General features: G+C 44.3%; 1 protein-coding gene across 1 annotated transcript in view; it reads right to left on the bottom strand.

Moving 5' to 3' along the window:
• The window catches only part of POLA1 (DNA polymerase alpha 1, catalytic subunit), a 1,022,539-nt gene that overhangs the window by 607,287 nt on the left and 391,739 nt on the right, over window positions 1–23,513 (bottom strand). The gene's annotated exons all lie outside the window — the stretch shown is intronic.

The following is a 23,513-nucleotide window of genomic DNA, read 5'->3' as shown; positions in this document are numbered from 1 at the left end:
TGTGCGATTTTTTGATCATGTGCTATAATCAAAAAAAGAGCAACAATTTTGCAAAAATAACAATATTTTTGACATTTTTTTTATATGAAATTCCCCAAAAAATGTTAAAAATCAAAATTTTTTTACATTTTTGGCCAATTTGTTTTCTGCTACCTATGTTTGGTAAAAAAAAAAAAAAATCACAATAAACGTATTTTGATTGGTTTGCGCAAAAGTTATTGCATTTACTAAGGGAAAGATTTTTGTCTTTTTTTTTTTTTTTTTTAACGAGTAATAGCGGCGATCTGCGATTTTTTTTGCGGGGATGCGACATTGCGGCGGACAGATCGGACCCTTGACTGACATTTGACACTTTTGGGGGTACCAGTGACATTACTACAGTAATCAGTACTATACATATGCACTGTTACTGTAAAAATGACACTGGCAGGGAAGGGGTTAACTTTATTAGAGATGCAGTGACTATGTGTGTCCCTAGGGGCGTGCTTCTTACTGTGCAGGGATGTGGCTGTGTGTGTAACAGCACAGATCAACGGTCCTACATAGCAGGACCGTTAGATCAGTGCTTTTACACAGGGAAGAATGACAGGCGGCTTTGTTTACATTAGCCGCCTGCCTTTCTCCCTTCACAGCGGACGATCGCGAGTGACCGGCGGACATCGGGTCCGCCAGTCACACGCACGGAGGTGACCGTGAACGAGGTGGGAGGTGTCAGTGAACGAAGCGGGAGCGCGCCTCCGGCGGCGCGCGCTTGCCCGCTATTGGCTTCCAGGCTAGTGACGTACCGGTACGTCACTTTGCCTGGCCGGGGCTGAACGTCGCAGTATATGTAATTGCGGCGGTCGGCAACTGGTTAAAAAGGGTGCTTAATGAGGGAGGGGGAATCGGTCTTTGGTTATTTAATAATCTCCAGTTAGTAAGAAATACTGAACATTTTTTAGGGAATCTTTGTAAGGCAGGTTATGGACATCTATTTTCTTTTTTCAGCCCGTGGACTAAAGAAAATATGAATTTCCCCATCCACATGAACAGTATGGGTAATGAATTTCCACTACCAAGTGAATACAATTGTGTTGCCCAACAGGGACTGCACATAAGATGAAGTCATTGTTTGACTGATCATTTTTCAACCTGTTCAGGTCAATTTTTAAACTGAATTTCGTCAAGTTTAATAGTGCTTACAGCAGGGTTCGACAAACCCCGGGCGCCAGGTCACATTTGCGACTAGAATTAGCGACCTGGCACCTAGGGTGCCCTGCAGGAGGTGTCCTGTCTCTTTTGCGCCCCCACCTCCTCCCCGAGTGCACGGACTTCCGCGCCGTCCGAAAATTGAGGCCCCAGCTTTTCGGCCTTCTTCTGTGAGATGAGAGAGGCTTCCAATGGGGAACTGGCGCCCTCTTGTGGTGGCCGGGAGTAATGACTGTTTCCACTGCCTTGTTCTCAATGCATTCCCATCTCCTTCCCAAGAGGAGATGAGAGGGAAGTTTTCATTTCCCTGTCCAGTTACCTTTGCTTAAAGGTAAGTGGACAGGGAGTGTGGTTATTATTAATTTATTTTGTAAATTAAAAAAAAAAAAAAAAAACATTTTTCTTTTTTTTTTTTAATTATTAAAAAAATAAATAAAATGTATTTTTATTTTATTTTTCAATTATTATTATTATAACAAAAAAAAAATGATATATTATAATATATATATATATATATATATATATCCTCTTTTTTTTTTTCCTCATCGCCATGCCACAGCCACAGCCGAAGGCCCCTTTCACACAGGCTGTCTGATCAGGTCCGCCTTTCAGTTTTCCAGGCAGACCTAATCGGACCCTTCATTCTCCTCTATGGAGCAGTAATCTGCCGCCATCTGATCCTGTCCGCCAAAAACAGACGGATGGTGGTTCCATTTTCTATCCATCCCGTGGATTGGATCAGATGGCATTGGATGGAAAGAGACAAGTGTTTCCATCCAATTGCACTATAGGGGAGTGTGGGGTTCTAGTCGTATTTATGTGTACATTTAGTATCCGTTTTAATAAATAATGCTTGGTTGTTAGTTTAAAAAAAAAAAAAAAAAAACTGGCTCCTAACTTTTTTAGCTGGCTCCTAGATTTCAGGCAAATTTGTCAAGTCCTGGCTTACAGGGCCCACCCATGACTCAAATTTTGACTGATAGCAGAAGGTGGTTGGAATTCAGCCCATTTTTGACAGGCCTAAGACACCCTTAACAGCTATGTATTCATTACCACTTAAGCCCCGGAAGATTTTACCCCCTTCCTGACCAGGGCCTATTTTGCGATTCGGCACTGCGTGATTTTAATGGACAATTGCGCGGTCGTGCGACGCTGTACCCAAACAAAATTGACATCCTTTTTTTCCCACAAACAGAGCTTTCTTTTAGCGGTATTTGATTACCTGTGCGATTTTTTGATCATGCGCTATAAACAAAAAAAGAGCGACAATTTTGCAAAAACAATAATATTTTTCACATTTTTTTTTACATGAAATTCCCCCCCAAAAAAAATTTTTTTATGCTACATATGTTTGGTAAAAAAAAAAAAAAAAATTGCAAAAAGCGCATTTTGATTGGTTTGCGCAAAAGTTATCACGTTTACTAACAAAGGGAAAGATTTTTGTCATTTTTGTTGTTTTTTTTTTAACACGTAATGGCGGTGATCTGCAATTTTTTTTGTGGTACTGCGACATTGCGGCAGACAGATCGTACCCTTGACTGACATTTTTGACACTTTTGGGGTTACCAGTGACATTTCTACAGTAATCAGTGCTATACATACACAGGGGTTAACTTTTTTTGAGAGGGAGGGGTTATGTGTGTCCCTAGGGGCGTGATTCTAACTGTGATTGGCTGTGGCTTGAGGTGTAGGAACAGTGATCAACGGTCCTACATAGTAGAACCGTATGATCACTGTTTCTACACAGGGGAGAATGACAGGCGGCTTGTTTACATGCACCGACGATCACAGAGTGACCGGCGGACCCGCGCAGGGGGGGTCCCTGACCGCGCGGGAGCGCGACTCCGGGGGCGCGCGCTCGCTCCCTAGACCCTCACAGGGTAGCGACGTAGTACTACGTCGCTCTGCCTGGGAGGGGCTGACTGCCGACGTAAATAGTTGTGCGGCAGTCGGCAAGTGGTTAAGTATGCAGCACAGATACATGATATGTGTGAGCCACTGTGCATAGACATTCAACCAAAGTTCACTACATTGCCCAAAAGAAGTGCAGGTACATTTTATTGTGCTTATGTATTGTTAGAAGTCTATTCAAGCAAATGGAATGCCTTATCGCCTAAATCAACATGCCCAAAAAAAAAAAAAATATAGCATAGGTGTAAAGTCTAAAGGTGGCAATACAGCAGGAGATTTGTCTCAAAGAATTGATTTTATCTAGCATATTCATGAGCATTTAATTAAGATCAAACATGCTGACGGGACTAGCATACTGGTAAAAAGACTATTGAGGGGTACAATCATCACATTCCTCCACGTAATCCTTAAAAAGACAGGAAGACATATCAAGAAATAAATACTTGCAAATAAAAGTAGAAAACCTTTGCATGTATAAGATTAAAGAATATCAGCATTTTAAGAATGCTAAAACAATGTATCAGCTAAATGCAACATTTTCCACTACAATACCATTGACTGTTGTCATCAGGTATGAGCAAGAGATAGTTGTAATGCCTACTGAGGGCACAACAAAAAAACATACCGATTTAGGTTAAGCTGTGAACAGCTAAAGTTACAATGGTGTGCCAGATTTTCTACCTCTATAGATAATTAGCAAAGTCCGCTTATGTTCTGTAGTTATTTCAAATGATTCCCCTGGAAATGACAGACTAGATTGCATGCAGTCAGAAGCCTATTATGTAACAATCTGCACAGTGGTTCAAACTACTTGCATTGTACAGACCCATGATACTGAAATAAAATGACTTGGCTGATGTCACTCTAATTCATTTCCATTCTTCAACAGGTTTGTTTTGCCCCCCAAATAATACTTCAGGTGTAATATAAAAAAAGAAAGAAAAAGAAAAATAAGAATGAATGCACATGGTAGGCATGCGACCTAAAAAAGGACATGGATTCTGGAAGCTGTGCCCATAAAAGTCAAGCAGAGAGCAAAAGATTAGTCACCTGCATTGCGTGTAGGTTATCTGCAGATTTTTTTTTTCCTGGGTAACGACATACCACACCATCTTCTTCTGCACTGTTGCTTGGGGGGGGGGGGGGGGGGGCAGTCATCTTGGTAGAGGAAGCAGAGGGATGCATGCATTGTAGATTCCAGCAAGCTGCATAGTAGTGATGTCACAAAATCTCCAAATTTGGTCTAGTCAGAAGCTTAAGCCTGGTACACAGTTTTTTTTTTTTTTTTTCAACCCAGCAGGGCTGAAAGAAAAAAAAAATGACAGCTTAGGAGGAGCAGATGTACTAACTATGAGATGTTAGTACAAGGATCTCCCCTGCAGTGCTATTGTGTTCTGACAAGGGGGACTGCCCTCCGTCAGAACACTCCAGTCAACGCTATTAGCCATTGGCTAAGAGCTCTGATCGGGTGCCAGTCGGCAGACCTTTTTCAGCCATGCCTGTTCGACAGAAGCGGCCGAACAGCTGGCTTCTGTCAGAACAGCTGCAGTACACACGGGCCAAATGCTGGTCCGTTTTTACTGAACCGGCCGATGTGTGTACCAAGCTTTAAATTGCACACTGCAGAAACACCGCTAAGAGATTTAAGCTGGCCATAAATGGATGGCCCAGTGACTCCTGATTTTATGGTACTATCTAGTCTGGCAAGGGACTGAGAAGGCAGAGGGCCAGTGCCAAGTGTGAGTGGCGCCCCAGGGATGCTAGAGCAGCACTGTGGGTCTGGGACCCCACTGTGTGAAAGAGCACTAAACCGCATCACCAAATGCTTTTTGCACCATGCTACATGGGCTAGGCATTTTGGAAGAGTCTGGGTCAATTTTTGTTACCAGGCCACCAAGGCCTAGCACTTTATATGTTGCATATTTATTTATTTTGCCCTCCATTTTAGTCACCCTGTCCTTGTGTGTGTTTTTCTTTTTCTCTCCGGATGAAGGGTGTGGGTTTTCGGGCCTACCCTGAGTCTAGGGGGAAGGATGTGTGTCCATCGGATCCCTTCCCCCTTTGGGGTGGGGGGGGGGGGGGGGGTCTCTTTGAGAGAGCCTCTCATCTACTATTCATTGGTAACTTTTGGCTGATCACGGGGTGTGAGGTCCACCAGGTCTTAGCTAGGTGGACCTGAGTACACCCTAATCTCATCAGGATTCCTGCATCCTTCCTTTTTGGGAGGGGCTTAACAGACACACCCTAAGCGTACTTTTTGTGTGTTCACATGCAAGTTTTAAATTTACATTTGGTGTTAGGTTGCACTGCAGGCTCAGGGTAATAAAAAATCCCAGTAAAGCAATCCCCTGCTGTCGCAACAATGCTAACACACTTTCATGAACACCCGAGGAGCTGAGGCAAGACCGAAGGGTAACGCCACAAATTGATAATTGAGGAGAAATCGCTGATGTCTGGCATATATCGGGATATGGAGGTAAGCTTCCTTGATATCGATAGAGGCCAGAAGATCCCATTGATGAAGGGATGCCGCTACCGAATGGATGGACTCCATCAAGGACTTCTGTACCTGCACAAAGCAGTTCAGGGATTTGAGATCCAGGATGCGATGAACTTTGCCTTCCTTCCTTGGAATTGTAAACAGGTTTGAATAAAAACCTCAAAAACCTTCCGAGTTTGGAATCGGTACAATCACTCGTTGCAGTAGCAAATTTTGTACCACCCCAGAGACAGGTTGGAAGGAAAAAAACCTCTCGAGAATAAGACCGAAATTCGATCTTGTAGCTGGACCGAATCAGCTCGTGGACCCACCTGTCTTGAATCAAAGAGGTCCACGGATCTGGAAAAAAAAGACATCCCCCCACCCCAGATACAGATGAGGGCGGCCCTTCAGGCAGAAGAGAGTTTGCATGCAGGTCTGGAAGGACCTGCTCTCGGCTTACCAAGCCAGGGCCTCTTGGAACCTCCGAGGGAGTTTCGAATGGGATTGGATCCTCTTCCTTGAGACCCTGAGGGCAAAAAAATTTATTTTTTGTAAGAAATTACCGTAAAATCCATTTCTCTGAAGATCATTGACAGACGCAGTCTTCTTATCCATTGGGTTATGCTGCCCCCTGCAGGAGTAGTTCTAGGCAGGGAAAAAGATGTAATTCTCCATGCCCACGGGGCTGTCCCCACATGCATAACTGTCTGTCAATGGACTTGAGAGAAACTGATTTTACGGTAAGTTCTTACAAAAATCCAGTTCTCCATCGTCCATTGACAGACGCAGTCTTCTTACTTGTTATCCATTGGGGTGTCCCAAAGCAGTGTAGGCTTGAGGGGTGGGAAGAACACAACCAGAGAGTAAAGTAACTCCAAAGGCTAAACCTAGCCAACTGGGAACATGAAGCTCAACCAAGAACAACAGGAGCTCACCCAAGCGAAAAAAAACCCTAAAAGAGAAATAAACTATTCTCCTATGAAACAGCAGCCTGCAAAACCTTGCGGCCAAACGAAGCATCCGAAGATGCCAACAAATCAACCTTGTAGAATTTTGTAAAGGTGTGCACAGACCACCAAGTCGCTTTACGAACTTGCACTACTGAGGCCTGATGGCAAAAAGCCCAAGAGGCACTCAGCGCTCTTGTAGAATGAGCATTCACAGGGAAAGGAGGAACCTGACCCTTGAGTGAAAAAGCCTGAACAGCCATCTGGATAAAGTCTCACAGCAGACGCAGCCAAACCTTTCAGAGGTCCTTCGGTAAAAACAAAGAGTCCAATTTTCTAAAAGACTCAGTTACCGATAGATAAACCCTTATCGCCCGAACCACATCCAGAGAGTGCAAGGCAATTTCCTTGGGATGCTTGGGCTTAGGACATAGGGAAGGCAACAATGTCTTCATTGAGATGAAATCCGACACCACCTTAGGGAGGAAAGATTGATTAGGTCAAAGTCAGAGGCGTAACTAGAACCTTCAGGGCCCTGGTGCAAGAAACCAAGAAGGGCCCCCTGACCCCCGGTCCTCTATCCTTCCCTCCAAGCCCAGAGCCCTTCCCACTGTTCCCAGGAACCTTTATGGTTGTGCAGCGGACCTCCTTCCTGCAGTCTTGGGCCCCGCCATGGTGGTGGAAGGCCAGGGTCTAGTCGCAAGTGCCACCTTTGCAACCCTGGTAGTTACGCCAGTGGTGTCAATGTCGACTGTGAATAGTGTCAGTCAGGAGAGCAGTGGATGTGGTCAGTAGAGCAGTGGACGTGGTCAGGAGAGCAGTGGACATGGTTAGTAAAGCAGTGGACATGGTCAGTAGACATGGTCAGTATGGCAGTGGAAAGGTCACTATGTCAGAAGACATGGTCAGTAGGGCAGTAGACATGGTCATTAGAGCAGTGGACGTGGTCAGTATGGCAGTGGTTGGGGCCAGAAGTTTTTAATTTTTGTTTTGTTTTATTTTATTATTATTTTTTACCATTTTATTTTACATTTTTATTTTTTTGTTTTTACAATTTTATTTTTATTTTTTTTTACATTTTTTTAGGAGCTCCATTTTTGGAGCTTTACTGAGATATCAGGGGGAGAGGGGGTGCCGGTAGTGCTGTGGGGGAGCGGGGGATTTTGAGCTCCTCGTTCTCCACCAACATCCTCCAACTAAACTTGCCACACACAGTTACTGTACACCTTCTTTATTAGGGTGCCTCAATCTGGGTGAGGGAGCACAGGGGGCACCTTCAGAAGGGGGGGCGGTGTGATGGGGAGGGGGGAGCATGGAGGACAGTATGAGTGGGGCAGTGACCGGAGAGAAGCAATGTGATGGGAAGGGGGCAGTGTGATGGGAGGGGGGGCAGTGGAGGGCAGTATGGGGGGACAGTGTGCCAGGAGGAGGTAGTGGAGGGCAGTATAGGGGGTCAATGTGCCAGGAGGAGGTAGTGGAGGGCAGTACAGGGGGTCAGTATGCCAGGAGGGGGCAGTGGAGGGCAGTATAGGGGGACAGTGTGTCAGGTGGGGGCAGTAAGGGGGGGACTGTGTCAGGTGGGGGCAGTAAGGGGGGGACAGTGTGTCAGGTGGGGGCAGTAAGGGGGGACAGTGTGTCAGGTGGGGGCAGTAAGGGGGGACAGTGTGTCAGGTGGGGGCAGTAAGGGGGGACAGTGTGTCAGGTGGGGGCAGTAAGGGGGGACAGTGTGTCAGGTGGGGGCAGTAAGGGGGGACAGTGTGTCAGGTGGGGGCAGTAAGGGGGGACAGTGTGTCAGGTGGGGGCAGTAAGCTGGGAGGCGGTCCCATGTACGGATGACCGGCGTCCACCCCTGCCTCACTGCATCAGCCTCCTCTGTTTATTGGAGGATCGGCAGGGCTGAGGGCGGTGCAGGCAGACACAGACTGCTCTTTAGAAGACTAAAACAGCCAGGCAGCCTCCTCTTAGCAACCGCCCGGCCGCTGTAGAGACCTCCCCCTCCCTCCCCGCGCAGTGCAGCACAACGATCGGGGAGGGCAGCCACAATACTAGCCACTAGCCAGAACAGTTAGGCGGACGGACGGGCCCCTCACGCCGCGGTAAGAGAACGGGGGCTGGCGGGCCCCCCCCCTCAGGTGGCGGAACTCCAGGGCCCGGTCGCAAGCGCGACCGCTGCGACCCTGATAGTTCCGCTACTGGTCAAAGTACCACTTTATCTCTGTGGACCACCAAATAAGGTGAACAACAGGACAGCACCGCCAACTCAGGCAGAAGTAATAGCCCGCAGGAAGGCAACCTTCTGCAACAAAGAAAGCAGAGAAATCTCCCCAATATTCTCAAAAGGAGGCTTTTGAACAACAGACAAAACCAGATTGAGATCCCACGGAGGCAACGGGATCTCCTCAGAGGAGCCAGATGACGCACCCCCTGAAGAAAAGTGCGAACCAAATTAATAGTGGCCAACGGACGTTGGAAGTAAATAGCCAAGGCCGACACTTGACCTTTGATAGTGTCCAAAGCCAACCACTGCTTAACCCTTTTTGTAAAAAGGCCAAAACCGTTGCTATAGAAAACAAGCAAGGGTGCAGCTGCAGCGATTCAGATCATGAAATGTACGATTTCCACGTACGATGAAAGCTCTTCCTGGACGTCTATTTCCTGGCCTTCAAAAAGTATAGGAATTACCGAGTCAGAAAAGTCTCTATCCCTCAAACCTTGCTTTCAAACAGCCAAGTCGTTAAAGCCAATGACCGTAAAGCAGGAAGGAGGATTGGCCCCTGAGACAGATCTCCCTGCAGAGAAGGATGTAGGATCTACGACCATTCTTACTAGCTCTGCGTACCAAGACTGCAGAAGCCAGTCTGGTGCCACCAGAACGACCGGAAAGCCTTCCACCGCCACCCAACGAAGAAACTTCGGCAGGAGTGGAGGGAAGGCATAAATCAGCCGATACTGGCCCCAAGGAGCCACCAAGGCGCCTGTTGTGTGGAAAAGAGGATCCCTCGACCTGGCCACAAACCGCTGAACTTTTCTGTTGAGGCGAGACACAAACAGATCCACCTCCGGATTCCCGAACCGGACACAAAGGAGGTGAAACACTTCCGGATGAAGGGACCATTCTCCTTGATCCAGCACCTGACAACTCCGGTAATCCGCTTGCCAATTCTCCACACCTAGAATGTGGACTGCGGAAAGAGTCGGAACATTGTCTTCCGCCCAAACCAGAATCTCGGCCACCTCCGTGGCCACCAGGACACTCTTAGTGCCCCCTTGATAACTGATGTAAGCCACAGCCGTGGCATTATTCGATTGATCCAAACCGGGGACCCAAATAACCGACTAGTCCAGTGGAACAGGCAAAGCTTGATCGCTCTGAGCTCCAGAATATTGATCGGCAAGGAAGACTCTTCTGTCGACCAAGTCCCCTGGGCACAGAGCTTCCCCAGCACTCCACCCCATCCTGATAGGCTGGCGTCCGTGGTGACCACCATCCAGAACGGCGGCAGGAAGACTTGCCCCGACACAAAGCTGGCGACTGGATCCACCAGGATAGAGCCGACTTTGAGATGGCTCAAACAAATCTTCTGGTCCAATGACCGAGGGTCCCTGTTCCATTTTGCAAGAATCTCTTTCTGCAGAGGCCTGGAGTGAGACTGAGCAAACGGGACCGCCTCGAAGGTCGATACCATGCAAGTCCGCAAGGAAGACCGATCAGTTTTCCTCAGCAACCTGATCGCCCTCTGCAACCTCTGAAGCTTTTCCAAGGGGAGAAAGATCTTCGCCAGAGCAGAGCTGAGAGTCAGCCCCAGACACGTGACCTGTACGGATGGCGTTGGAGCAGATTTTTTTTTAAATTTAACATCCACCCGAATTCCTGAAGGGTCTGAGCTGTAATTTAGATGTTGCCCAACAGATCCAAATGAGAGTCTGCTCGCAACAGGAGATCGTCCAGATATCCCAAAATCGCAATTCCTCTCTAACGCAAAAAGGCCAGCACCGGGGCCAGGACCTTGGTAAAACTCTGGGAGCCGAGGCGAGACCAAAGGGTAACACCACAAATTGAAAGTGCTCCTCTGCCACCGCAAAGTAGAGGAATCGCTGATGTCCCTCGAAGATAAGGACATCGAAATACGCATCGGATATCGATGGAGGCGAGAAAAATCCCACTGATTTAAAGATGCCACCACTGATTGAATGGACTCCATTCGAAACTTCTGCACCCGCACAAAGTGGTTCAGAGCCTTCAGATCCAGAATTGGACGCACCTTGCCCTCCTTTCTGGGCACTGTGAACAGATTGGAATAGAAGCCGTGAAAGTGTTCCTGCTAAGGAAACGGCACACTCAATCCTTGAGCCAGGAGATCCTGCACAGCATCCTGGAAATCTTTCAAACCATCCGGAAACAGGTGAAGATTTAACTGAAAAAACCTGTCCACCGGCCTAGACCAAAATTCGATCATGTTCCCGGAACAAATCAGTTTGTGAACCAATTTGTCTTAAACAAAGGAAGTCCAGGGTTCCTGAAAGAAGCGCAGACGTCCCCCCACCCCAGAAGCAGGTGGGGGCGCCCCTTTATGCACAAGAGGACTTGTCTGCAGAACCGGGCTAACTGGTCTTTGGCTTGCCCCAGTGCTTAGTCTCTCCAAAAGCTCTGAACGGCTTACCTTTTTCTTAAGCCCGAAAGGCACGAAAAAATATGCCTTCCAATGGTAAAGGAAGGCCCCCGCTTAGTACGGGGTGTTTTACCCTTGGAGGATTGAGGAAGAAGAGTACTCTTTCCACCAGTCAGACCCTTGATCAACTCATCCAGTGAGTCGCCAAACAATCACTCTCCCAAAAAGGAAGATCTGTCTGGGCGTTTTTGGAAGCCTGGTCAGCCTACCAGTTCTTCAGCCAAACCATGAGTCTTAGGACAATCCCCACAGCCGAAACTCTGGCCACCAGGGGAACCGCATCCAAGGACACATCACACAGGAACACCAGGGCCTGAGGCATCTGGTCCATAAGTTCCATTAGCTCCGGTGGGAACTATGTCAGGATCCAAGTTCCCCTTTAGAACCTTAATCCATTCCATAACCGTCTGATACTAAAACAGACACAAAAACCGGTTTTAGAATAGAACCCACCAACACATGAAGATGGCAAGAAAGGGATTCCACCCGCCTGTCCACTGGATCCGTGAAAACCGTGGAATCATCCAAAGGCACTATAGTAGATTTGTTCAACCTGGAAACAGAATGATCCACCTTAGGCGGTACCGTCCAACGGTTGGAGACAAGCAAAGGGATAACGGTGTTTAAATCGCTTAAGCAAAACTAGCACATGCTTGATTGATTAATAACTAACAATATCATGAAAAGTCTCAGGACAATGAAAAACCTTTCCTGATTTTTGGGTCGTGCGGGAGCCAAAAGACACCCGTGTCCCTGCCGGCGTGGGCTCCTCTGCAATTTTTTAAAGTTTCCCTTACTGAAACAATCAGGGCCTCCACCAAAGTGCGTTCCCACACTGCAGCTGAAGACAACAGGTCCACTTCATCATACGATTGCGAGGACAGTGACCCCTCAGGTAGGGGGGCGTCCATGGCGACCATATCAGTCTCTGAATCAGAGGACCCCACCAATGATGGAGAAGGCAGCGGCCATTTTCAGCTAGTCCGGGTGTTGCACTAAGTGGGTCTGAGGGTGAATTTACTGCCTGGAACTCCATAATCAATGCAACAGAAAAAAAGGAGTACTGTCACTTTAAAAGCGCAGATCGTGGTTCCCACGTCCGATCGCCGCGGTCTGCAGACTCCCCCTTAAATATATACCGACAGCAGAGTGTGCAGGTATATGCCCACAAAGACCCCAGTACTTTACCACCTCCAGAGGAAACCTCCAGAATCGGGCTATGCAGCAGGAAGAGGGAGTCACAGGATGTGACATCAGCCTTGTATGTGAAAGGTCATGCAGCCTGTGTAGCGCCACAGGGCTACACAAAATTGGCTGCCAATGCAAATCAATAGGAAGCATAAAAATGGCTGCCCCATACATACAAGTGTAGCACCCTCCTAGGTAGGTGCTAGGAAAAGCATATATGTGGTCTTGTCTGCTTATCAGGGGGGCCGGATTCAGTTAGTGAGGCTGTCATGTGTTTCCAGGTGTGGTCTGCTGAGTCTGGGGAATCTCCCCACTGTGAAGGCTCTTATTGAACAGTGGAGGAAACCTTGCCAATAGCACACCAGGGCTTATAGCTGTTTCAGTGAGCGGAGTTTGCCGCAATGCACCCTGGGATCGGATATAAGCCTGAGGGGAGCATGTGACAGGGGACTGAAGCAGAGTCCCAGAAGGAGGCTGACGGCTGTCTCTCCTGTCAAAGCAAGTGAGGGTGTCCTGGGCAGTCGGCCTAGAGGACCGGAGGTTGAGCTGGGCTGCAGGAAAAGGATCCAGAGTGTTGCTGACCGAATAGAGCTGCTGGGCAGAAGTTTCAAGGAAACTGTACTCGAAACTGCCCAGGGGTCTGCCTAGGAAAGGGGGGCCACTCCAGAAGGTCAAAGGGATCCGGGAACCAGCTAACCAGTAGAGGAGGCTTAGAGAAAGGGGGTGCCAGTGTCTAAGCCTGAAGATAAGAGGGCACCGGTGTGGGCCCTGAAGTGTTCAGCAGTGCAGCAGTATACAAGTAGCTACCTCAGCAAGAGTGCTTAAGGGAGCTCAAAGAGGACTTCTTTGGTCAGAAAGTAGTTACATGTCATTTCAGCGTTAAACATCCAGTCAGCGTTAACCAGCATCGAGCCTGCGTTGATAGGCATTAAGTCAGCGCCAAATAGCGTTTTTCAAGTGTCCCTGCTATATTGTACATAGTTCAGTTCAAGGAGTATCCCACTCATCCATTCTCCTATCCAAGTTAAAAAATAAATACAAAAACCCAAAGATACTGGATTGGGAATTGTCTCAGTGCTCATACTTGGAGAAACAGGCTTAAATGTGCTGTTGAAATGTAGTGTAGGGGGTGGCGCTGTCTGTTTGATGACTTGGGTGAATAATAGAGTGCCAAGTGAATAGATAGAATGAATGTATGGTTGACAATATTAAATATGGTATATAAAATTTTGTATATAAAGATGTGTAGTAAAACGTGAATCAAAGTGACATGTGCATATGCGTCCCTTAAAGGTGACGTGTGCTGAGGTGATCGTAAGAGATAGAACCAAGTATTGGTATGAGGTAGCAGTATAATGAATATATGTGTCCTGACTAATGCAAGTGTGATAATATGTATACACTCAACAAATTGTATAAAATGGTGATATTAGCACCAATAAATAAACACAAATGAATCTAAATGCAACTATAAACAAAGTGACACATGCAACTCCTCAATTTAAAGTGACATATGCTGGTAAGTGCATGAAACTACAAATAGATTATTACGATCTTGTTCAAAGTACAGTAAAACCTTGGTTTGAGAGTAACTTGGTTTGAGAGCGCTTTGCAAGACAAGCAAATTTTTTAAATCAATTTTGACTTGATATACAAGCGATGTCTTGATATACAAGTAGCATCATGTATAAAAAAAGAAGAGAGGAGCCTCTAAAGTGCATTTAGCAACTCACATGGTTGATGATTAAAACAGGCACATCTAAGTATGCAGGCATCCGGGGTAAAGCTGTCCACATAGACCATCCTGTGCACAGCCATCTTCATCATCCATTCCCCGCTGCACTCCATGAGTGATTCAAAGCCTCACTTTCAGATCACTCTACTGCAGGATATTCTTCCCGGTCACGATTGCAGACTGACAGTGGTGAGAGCCGGTGGTTTAGAAGATGGTCTATGTGGACAGCTTTACCCCGGATGCCTGCATACTTAGGTGTGCCTATTTTAATCATCAACCATGTGAGTTGCTAAATGTTGAACCTTAAATGTAACCATATTGCTACACTTAGAGGCGCCTCTCATCTCTCTTATATTATGTAGCTCTGCTAGATTTTGCTTCTAATCCCCTTGGGAAGGCTGCATATTGTGGATAGACATTTTATGGTTACACAACCTATCACATTGCTATAATCTTTGTATATAGACTATAAACTGAAGGACTTGTGGAACGAATCATCTGAGTTTCCATTATTTCTTATGGGGAAATTCGCTTTGATATAAGAGTGCTTTGGATTACAAGCATGTTTCCAGAACGAATTATGCTCGCAATCCAAGGTTTTACTGTATATAAATATAAACATATAAGTGCCAATAACCGAAGAGGAAGGTGAAAGGGTAATAAATAAAATGTGCAATGGACTTGTATATGTATATATGGCTATAAGTGAAGAAAAGGGGCAATATAGTGATCCAATGATAGCTGTAAAGTGGCAAGTGCTTAAGACTCCAAAGTGATGTGTCCCAGTGACAACAACGGGACAAAATAATAACAGGTCAATAGTAAATCAATAATAGTCTATTTCAGGTGAAACAGTGATAGGTGATGGGTAACAGTCTTAAGGAAGTGACTATAAAACTGTTCATGTATACCATACACAATACAAAGTATTGGGAAATGCCCTTTTAGATAGTAGGTACTAGAACAAGGGTCCTTGTTTTCCTGTAGTAGGATTCCCTTAATTCCTGTTTAGGTGACAACTGAAAATTTTGACGTTTCCTCACTTTCAGTGTCGGCAAAGTGTCACTAGGACAAAGGAGGATTCTCCTTAGCAGGGAAACAAATAAAAACCTGACAGGAGTTCCAATCAACTACCATTTTAAAAAGAAAAGAAATTTAAATACACTTAAGGTGTCTGTGGCCAGTCATTCTGAACAGAATGGAAAGGCTGAGTAAAAATTTACATCCTCTCCCTGTTTTAAAGGAATCTTTGGGTGAACAAAACAAAAAAAAAAAAAAACTGGGTTTAGGTAACTTAGTGGTGCACCAAAATTAACATTTTGGACCAAAAACCGATACTGAAATGGACAGTAAAAAAGTAATAAATAAAAAAAAAATATATATATATATATATATATATATATATATATACATATATACATACACACACACACACACACACACACACACACACTAAAAATATAATTGTACTACATTCAACTTTTTAAATAGTTTTTGAAGAGCTTTTGCAGTAAACCACAAGAAAAGCTCAAGAAAAATGGTTTGTGTTAAGGAGGAAGTAAACCCTCCTCTGCAACTTGTACCTAAAGGTAAGCCTATGATAAGGCTTACCTATAGGTACTGTAAATATCTCCTAAACATGTACCGTTTAGGAGATATTTACTTTGCATGCAGCCAGTGACATCACTGGCGCATGCGCTCCGAAGGAACGTCCGCTTGTGACGTTCCTTCAGAGCCCCGTGCCGCGACCGTCGGCTTCCGCGCGCATGCGCAGGAGTGATGTCACCACGGCTCCAGCCAATCAGATGGCCAGATGCCGCAATCCCGGAAGGAGGGGGACCAAACATGTCACCCGTAAGACAGGTGAACGGTCGGCACTTTGAGGCTTTGTTCTAAGGCAAGTCTTTCAGATTTTTTTTTTTTTTTTTTTTAAAAAGAACAACAAATCTCTAAAGATCTGGGTTCCCGCATTTTTGGTGCATATTTTGTTACAAAAACACGCCTTCGCATTGAAAATGAGGCAAAATCGCACCCGTGTTGTGTTTCTGAATCATACGACCTATGACAAACACACCATAAATGGGGTAAAATGGCAATTACTATTTTCAGCAGTCAATATATCGGTGCATCCCTAAACTAAATATAAATGAAAATATACATCTTTTAAACTTTTTTGCATGCTATTTCTACAAATATTCAGGTACTTAACAGCAGCACTGCCTCACTTTAGAAGAAACCTACCCATATAAATGACTGAATTAATTGCCCTTACAAACTAATTAGATTTGCCAACATCAATCGTCTCAAGTTAGTCACAGCTTTTCTCAACCTTTAACCCTATGCGGAGCTTCTGTTTTGACAAAGCAGGCAGCTGTGGCAAAGTTTTGTTTTTGATCCTCCTGTAAGATAATCATCTTGACCACGCCAAAAAAATTCCTTTGCTTTAACCCCTGTTTGCAGCTGATGGATATGACATGTTTAAAGCTAAATGAAAAAAAAAAAAAAAAAAACACAAAAAAGGTATGGGGCTTGTCTAAGAATACTATTACAATGAATTGAACTATTTAAGCAGAACTACTCCAAACAGGCACACAAAAAAACCTACTTTCAAAATATGCACTACGCTATGACACTTTTTTTTTTTGGTCAGGTTACAGAGGGAACCTCGTGTAAGTGTCTGCAGCAAAAAAATTTTAATACACATGGTAAAAAGATGCAATCACATGACACTACTGGTATAGGGGTCATGTGCAAATGTCCCAAATATAGCCATACTTCTGTTTGTTGCATTCACGTACAAACTTCTTCCGAGGCCCCGGAAGACATACATATATTCAGATGATCACTTTGACAATGAAGGGGTAAAACAAAGAATGTCCCTGGCTGCCAATCATTCCAACAACCAGTGACAAATACAGACGAATCCATGAATGATAAATTTGCCTGCCAGCCCTATGACCCCTGCCACACGAATGTGAGGCTGAAAATGGCACAGTTACATGGCCCAAACATGTTGGCACCTGGGAAAGGAGAAAGAGGGCAAAGCATCAGATCACTCTTCTGTCAGCTGCTAAGTAAGCAGACACTTAAGCTGTTTTAAGGTGTCTCATTATTCGTTTTAAAGATTTTCTTTTTGGGCGGTTCAAGGACATGGTAGCCTGTCCTTAGGAAATATACCAGGCAACCGTACACTGGTCACAAGAATATCAAAGCCTGAAAAATATACAGTATCTCACAAAAGTGAGTACACCTCGCACATTTTTGTAAATATATCTTTTCAAATATATTTTTTTAAATTTGCTATCCCTTCAAAACTCAACACAGCCATGAATGTCTAAACTGCTGGCAACAAAAGTGAGTATACCCCCCAAGTAAAAAAAAAAAATGTCCAAATTGGGCCATTTTCCTTCCCCGGTGTAATGTGACTCGGTGTGAATGGGGAGCAGGCGTCTTAAATCTGCTGTTATCACTCTCACTCTGTCATACTGGTCACTCAAAGTTCAACACGGCACCTCATGGTAAAGAACTCTGAGGATCTGAAAAAAAGAATTGTTGCTCTACATAAAGATGGCCTAGGCTATAAGAAGATTGCCAAGACCCTGAAACTGAGCTGCAGCACAGTGGCCAAGAGCATACAGCAGTTTAACAGGACAGGTTCCACTCAGAATAGGCCTCGCAATGGTCGACCAAAGAAATTGAGTGCACATGCTCAGCGTCATATCCAGAGGTTGTCTTTGGGAAATAGACGAATGAATGCTGCTAGCATTGCTGCAGAGGTTGAAGGGGGGGGATCAGCCTGTCAGTGCTCAGACAATACGCCGCACACTGCATCAAACTAGCCTGCATGGCCATCGTCCCAGAAGGAAGCCTCCTTCTAAAGATGATGCACAAGAAAGCCCCTAAACCGTTTGCTGAAGACAAGCAGAGTAAGGACATGGATTACTGGAACCATGTCCTGTGGTCTGATGAGACCAAGATAAACTTTTTTGGTTCAGATGGTGTCAAGCGTGTGTGGCGGCACCCAGGTGAGGAATACAAAGACAAGTGTGTCTTGCCTACAGTCAAGCATGGTGGTGGGAGTGTCATGGTCTGGGGCTGCAGGAGTAATGCAGGCACTGGGGAGCTACAGTTCATTGAGAGAACCATTAATGCCAACATGTACTGTGACATACTAAAGCAGAGCATGATCCCCTTCCTTTGGAGACTGGGCCGCAGGGCAGTATTCCAACAGGACAACGACCCCAAACACACCTCTAAGACGACCACTGCCTTGCTAAAGAAACTGAGGGTAATGGTGATGGACTGGCCAAGCATGTCTCCAAACCTAAATCCTATTGAGCATCCTCAAATAGAAAGTGGAGGGACACAAGGTCTCTAACATTCACCAGCTCTGTGATGTCGTCATGGAGGAGCGGAAGAGGACTCCAGTGGCAACCTGTGAAGCTCTGGCGAACCCAAGAGGGTTAAGGCAGTGCTAGAAAATAATGGTGGCCACACAAAATTGACACTATGGGCCCAATTTGGACATTTTCCCTTAGGGATGTACCCACTTTTGTTGCCAGCGGTTTAGACATAAATGGCTGTATGTTATTTTGAGGGGACAGAAAATTTACACTGTTACACAAGCTGTACACATTACTTTACATTGTAGCAAAGTGTCATTTCTTCAGTGTTGTCACATGAAAATATATAATAAAATATTTACAAAAATGTGAGGGGTGTACTCACTTTTGTTAGATATTGTACATAGCTGAGGCCCAAAAAGAAAGAATGTAGACAAAACGTGAAGCTAAGAAGAAAAAAACAAAAAAAAAACCACACTATCTCCAAATTACACCCAAGTCCATTAAAGCCGCTCAGTCATCAGATCAATCTATCTATGGCTGGGATTCCCTTCTTTTCCAACACATTCTATCTGTAAAATACAATCTGCATTTTATCACAATTGCCCTTTTTAGGTAGTGTGTTGACATGACTGCCCTTTACAGGCCACATACCATGACTAGCCATTTGTAGAGCTCATATGTTTCTAGACCGCATATCATAACTGCAATCCATTCTTTGCTCATGTGTTGTCAGGATTGCTTTTTTTTTTTTTTTTTTTTTTTTTTGTGGTGTCAAATCAGCATCATTCGTTTAGAAGCACAAGTTACTATAGTTTATCTCTTGCAGGCCTGTCACCATAACAAAAGGTTGCCTTTTAGGAGTTAAATGCAGCAAAGGCAAAATCTGTAATATAAATCAGTTTTAACAAAAGTTTTGACTCCTCACTATTGTTGACAGGGGTTTAAATGAGGCTACCCATGCTGACTTTCCAGCATTTCTTTCAGCTTGGCAAATAGAAACTTTATATTCTCTTTCAATGGTTAGTTTGCTTTAGGGCTCTTTCACACGGTCCGCCTCCGTAGGCGGATCAGTGTTGCTCAGCGGGGATCGATCCGCGATCCCTGCTGAGCCGGCGGATGACAGCTCCGTCTCCGCTTGCAGAGCGGAGAGGGAGGTGTCTCAGCCCCCGCTGCCCTCCATGGGGGATCGGATGAGAGTGGACCGCTTGTCCGCTCTTATCAGATCCGATCCGATTACTGAACGGATGGAAAAATAGGGTTTCCATCCATTGAGATTTCACGCACAGGATCGGATGCGGATGGCAGCGGGTGTCAGCGGAGGTGTCTCCGCTGACATCCGCTGCCCCATAGAGCTGCATGGAGGATCCGATCAGATCCGCCTAAAAAACTGAACCCTTAGGCTTCTTTCACACGAACGATCTGATCCGCCATGCATTCCTATGGGGCAGAGGATGTCAGCGGAGACATGTCCGCTGACACCCGCTGCTATCCGATTCCGATCCTGTCCGTGAAATCCGGACGGATGGAAACCGTTTTCCAGCCATCCAGCGGATCGGGTCAGATGGGATCGGATGAGAACGGACAGGCGGTCCCGTTCTCATCTGATTCCCCATAGAGAACAGCGGGGATCTGACAGCTCCCTCTCCGCTCTGTGTGCGGAGAGGAAGCTGTCATCCGCCTGCTCAGCAGGGATCGGCGGATCGATCCCCCGCTGAGCAGCACAAAGTCCACCGACAGAGGCGGACCGTGTGAAAGGACTCTTATAAAAAAAATAAATAAAAAAAGGTAAATAAAAGCTACATTTGTAAGTAACTATCTATCCATTGACTCCTGGGAAAAAAAGTATAGGCAAAAGCAATTATACTAAACTCCAAGTTAACTTATCAGAAGCCCCTCAAAAGTTAATTTTGGAAAATATTTCTGTATGTACCTGTAAAACAGTGTGGAGATGATCACCAATCATAGACAGAATGTGTGGCTAAATGCATGCAACACCACACTTAATTCACAATGAGATCTGGGCCAATATTATGGTGCTAATCACATCATGTATTTTCATATACTGTGTGTGTGTTTTAATCCCACAAGAGCCATTTTTACTGCATTTCAAGACCACATAAGCGATAAAGACAAATTTGGGTTGGGAGGGGGGGGGGGGGGAAACAAATACAAGAAAAACTCACAATATCAATGTTTTATTTTTATTTTAAACACAGGTGGTAGAGCTTTCTTTCCTTGAAAATCAGATGACAGGCCTAAAAAGGACTTAGAAAAACTTATGTAAAAATGAATGCATTTTTTTTAAACACAGAAAGGTAATTTTTAAATCCGTTACTATGACATTCACCACAGGTAAATCTATTTAAATTTAAAAAATGCACCAGAAAGATTTACCTTTCTAAAGAATGATATTCTAAACCACTTTGCTATGAAAAAAAAAAAAAAAAAAGGATCAGCGCCGTGTAACCAACCATTAATTGTTCATAAGATTATAGTTCAATATCGGCAGAGAATTCCACAATGACCAGCAGTAACACACACACCAGGACAAATATAGAACAGAACTCTAAAGCATAACTAGCGAGGGGGACGGGTGTCTGTGGTCTTTTATTAAAGGGATTTACAGAGTTCCAAAGTGATTTATTGCTTACAAGTGCCAAACAAAATGGAACATAAGACGACAGGACAAGAGGGTGAAGAAATCAGCAACTGGATAGGTTACCAAAACCAAAATTAGGAAAATCAATACATAACACCTCTATGAACTTAAAGGCAGGCTTTCAAAAAATTGTTTTAAAGCACTAGCTAAGAACATCAGAGGAAATAGAGCAAAACTTTACCAACATGATAATGTTCTTTAGCAAGGAACGTACACTCCACATTAATTATGCAACCAAAATTAGCGTGTGCTGTAAAATTGCCTCCAGCATTGTTCCTGCATTTTGCTGAAGCCCAGAACCCATGAACAGCAGTAAATCAAAGCCGAACTAAACCCATTGATTTAATGGTTTAAAAAAAACAGTTCCATTCCTGGAATGCCAGGATTGCTAATTGTCACATTTAGATGTATATGGGTGTGATTCTCGCGCTATCAGGGTGAAGATGATAGAATCTAGGAAAGGGATCTACCCCTGGTGCTGCAAGTACAAATACTGGTACCTAAGCAGTAAACTTACAAAGAAATAGATTGGGGGGGGGGGGGGTAATGTGCTCCCGGGGTGTGGTTAATATTAAATAGTCATAACTAACAAATTCAGTAATGAGACATACAAGTGACCTGCTGATACAAAATACTTCTAAATCATTCACTTTTAAATATAAATTGTGCTCCAGTATAGTATTATCAAAGTTGCTTTTGTGGATAAATTATAACATATACTTCTTTTAAATAATTTTCCTAATAAAGTGCAAATATTCTAGAAGGTGCAAAGTCCAGTGACGTGCAAATAGCGAACGTACAAATATCGTTACGTGTTAATTAAAGTGCTGTGTGTTCTTAATTTCTACGATTTGTGCAATTAGAAAAATAAATATATTACAGAGTGAAAAAAATGTGTTCGGTATCACAAAATAAATAAATTTATTTTGTGCTGTAATCAAGTAAATGGATAAGGATACTCAAGTGTCCAAAATTATTGAAGTAGTAATATCTTACGGTTTTCTTTTTAGATATAGAGTCCTTTATTGTATCTTATTCCTCCACCTTTGCATCAGTGAACAGGGGTGCTCTTCAGTGCTCACACATAAATGTGTGCTAACTGCTCACCTCCAACTTTTTTTTAAAAGTGCCTGTGGGTATATGCATGTGTTGGTATATGTTCCTCCACTCCTGTTACTCCGTATCAAAGCCTATGGATCTTGCAGAGGGGCTGGTTCCTCCTGTATATACTCCAATTATTGGGGATAGGGTTACTCTGTTTTCCTTTATCTTTATAGGTGAGTGGTCCTTATAGCTCAGTGTTAGAAATAAAGGGGGCCATCATAGTGTAGTAAATTCGGATTTATTTGGAAAAACACAAATGTGGAAAACACTGGGAGATTATTACTTTAATAATTTTGGACACTTGAGCACCCTTATACATTTACTTGGTTATAGCACCCTAAAATGTATTTATTTTGTGATACCCAACACATTTTTTTCACTCTATAATATTACATTTATTTTGCGGTTTGCACAAATCGCAGAAATTTGGAACACAGCACTTTAATTTACACGTTGTAACGAAATTTGTACGTTCGTTATTTGCACATGTCACTGGACTTTGAACCTTATAGAATATTTGCACTTTATTAGGAAAATGATTTTAAGGAAGTACATGGTAATGATTTATATGTATTTTGTATCAGTAGGTCATTTATACCTGTCTCAGTACTGAATTTGTTAGTTCTGATTATTTAATATTAACCACACCCCAGGAGCGCATTACACCCCCCCCCCCCCCATCTAGAATTGTCACATTTGCTTGTGTTCCCAAACAAACTGTCAACCAAATGGCTGGTGTCATAACTGATCACATGTGTAGCACCATGGCAGTTACAGATCAAACAGAAGTAGCTTCCATGACTGTAAAGGATAGGAAGTATTAATTTTGCTTTAAGGTTGTCAGCAGAATAGCCTCTACAAATTCTGAAGTGCTTTACTACTTCTCCCAAATGGACGTACCCGGATCAATCAGACCAAAATTGGACCAATCTTGATCTGATCGGCTGCATGGGGGCCAGAGAAGAGATTTGGGGTCTAATAGACCCTAATACAGAGGGCCTGTCATGGCACATGCTGTCACAAGGGATGTTGTTCATCCCTTGTGATTGCAATAAAGTTAGTACAATAAAGTTGTATAAAATAAAGATAAAAAATTAAAGCGCCTCTGGTCCACCGTGCTTATGCGCAACCGCATATGTTACTTCCGCACGCGTATGTAAACGGTGATCTCATCACACGTGAGGTATTGTCGTGAATGTCAGAGTGAGAGCAATAATTCTAGCACCAGACCTCCTGTGCAACTCTAAACTGGTAACCTGTTTAAAGTGTCGCCTGTGGAGAAT

This window comes from Pelophylax lessonae (assembly GCF_965119305.1).
Source record: "Pelophylax lessonae genome assembly, chromosome: 2".
Lineage (NCBI taxonomy): Eukaryota > Metazoa > Chordata > Amphibia > Anura > Ranidae > Pelophylax > Pelophylax lessonae.
This window is presented reverse-complemented; position numbering and strand designations above follow the sequence as displayed.